The sequence below is a fragment of the Aplysia californica genome, unplaced genomic scaffold, assembly GCF_000002075.1.
Source record: "Aplysia californica isolate F4 #8 unplaced genomic scaffold, AplCal3.0 scaffold01081, whole genome shotgun sequence".
Taxonomy (NCBI): domain Eukaryota; kingdom Metazoa; phylum Mollusca; class Gastropoda; order Aplysiida; family Aplysiidae; genus Aplysia; species Aplysia californica.
The window spans coordinates 26,322-28,415 of NW_004798351.1; the positions used below are offsets into that span (position 1 = coordinate 26,322).

Sequence of the window (2,094 nt, forward strand, 5' to 3'; positions counted from 1 at the left end):
CCACAAAGCAAAACAGAAAAACAAAAAGAAATTCACATCATAAACCAAAATAATATTAATGCCACTACTATCATTATAAGTAAAGATAAAAAAGACTGCAGTGGTGGGATTCGAACCCACGCTTCCGAAGAGACTGGTGCCTAAAACCAGCGCCTTAGACCGCTCGCCCACGCTACCTGTGTTGTAAGCTGAGAACAGCAGAGGCAAAAACCACAGAAACAGCAACACTAAAAATAAACACATCAATAACTATTTGCACCCCCCAAAAAACAAAAACAAAACAATTACAAGAACATACACAACAAAACATACAGGAAGTTTTATCTTCGTCCTCTAGAACAATTAACACCAGCACCATCATTACAATTAAAGGAAAAAATGAAAGCGGTAGGATTCGAACTCACGCCTCCGAAGTGACTCTTGCCTAAAACCAACTCGGATCTTTAGATCACTCCGCCACGCTATCTGTATTGTAAGCTTTGAACAGCAGTGACAAAAACAACCACAAAAAGAACATCAAATATAAATAGAACATCAACTACTGAGACAAAAAGAAATGACAAAAAAACCCCAGACTCAACGAATGAAAAGAAAGTTTTAACTTCATCAGCTATAAAAAAAGCAAAATGGCAGCGGTGGGATTTGAACCCACGCCTCCAAAGAGACTGGTGCCTTAAACCAGCGCCTTAGACCACTCGGCCACGCTACCTGTCGTGTATATTAAGAGCAGTAACGGCAAAAACAACACCACAACAAAAATACCAAGATCAACGACACCAGCAAAAGGAAATTGCACCCGCCCCCCACCCAACAAAACAACCAAATACAACAAACAAAAAACAAAAATAGCAAAACAAAAAGAAGGTCACATCATCATCAGCCAAAATGTCATTACTGCTACTACTATCATTACATGTAAATTTTAAAAAAATGGCAGCGGTGGGATTCGAACCCACGCCTCCGAAGAGACTGGTGCCTAAAACCAGCGCCTTAGACCACTCGGCCACGCTACCTCTATTGTATGCTGTGAGCAGCAACGGTAAATATCACAACATCCACAATAAAAATAACATCCTCAATAACTATAGCAAAAAGAAATTGCAACCACCCCCAAAAACCCCCCCAACAAAAACAAACAAGAACCCCACCCCCCGAAAAAAAACAAGAAAAAAACAACAAACAGAACAAAAACAAACCAGACACATAAAAACAGTTTTATCTTCATCTGCAAGAAAAATAAACACCAGCACCATCATTACAATAGGCATAAAGGAAAAAAACAACACAAAAAAGACCCCTGGCAGCAGTGGATTCGAAACCACACCTCCAAAGAAACTGGTGCCTTCCATCATCACAACCACAACTAACAACAACAATACAATCAAATTTTACAGAACTGCCTTAAAAATTGGTAGAAGCAGCCCCACAATTCCACATGTCCTCATCAATTCCCACCACACTGCATCTATCTACAACGTAATACAACTCAAACACCCGACGATGCAACAGCTACTTATCTCTACCTCATATTTTCGTCTGTCTTGGGGACACCTCCATCATTACAAATAAAGGAAAAAACCGGCAACGGAGGGATACGAACCCACGCTTCCAATGATAAAAAAGGTGCCTAAAACCAGCGGTTTAGACCAAATGTTCATGCTAGCTATCTGTCTTGTATGTTAAGAACAGCAACGGTAAAAAAAAGGAAGAAAAAAACAAGGTCAACGAATATAGCAAAAAGAAATTATTAAAAACAAGACAAAGCAAAACAAAAACAAAGTTTCACCATCAACCAAAATAACGCCATTACAAGTAAAGTAAAAAAAAAAATGGCAGCGGTGGGATTCGAACCCACGCCTCCGAAGAGACTGGTGCCTAAAACCAGCGCCTTAGACCACTCGGCCACGCTACCTGTGTTGTAAGCTGAGAACAGCAGAGGCAAAAACCACAGAGACATTAACAATAAGAATAACAACGTCAACAATTATGACAAAAAACAAACAAACAACCCAACAGCCCCAAACAACAACAGACACAATAAAACGAAAAGAACGTTTTATCTTCATAAAATGCTTTTAATTAAAGAAAATAATA

At 39.3% G+C, this 2,094-nt stretch overlaps 3 non-coding genes across 3 annotated transcripts; all 3 read right to left on the reverse strand.

The window, feature by feature from the left end:
• Positions 1 to 627: 627 nt before the first annotated feature.
• TRNAL-AAG lies at positions 628 to 709 on the reverse strand. The gene has a single exon. It is a non-coding gene; the product is annotated as a tRNA-Leu (tRNA).
• Positions 710 to 931: 222 nt separating this feature from the next.
• On the reverse strand, positions 932 to 1,013 carry TRNAL-UAG. The gene has a single exon. It is a non-coding gene; the product is annotated as a tRNA-Leu (tRNA).
• Positions 1,014 to 1,830: 817 nt separating this feature from the next.
• On the reverse strand, positions 1,831 to 1,912 carry TRNAL-UAG. Its single transcript has one exon. It is a non-coding gene; the product is annotated as a tRNA-Leu (tRNA).
• Positions 1,913 to 2,094: the final 182 nt, after the last annotated feature.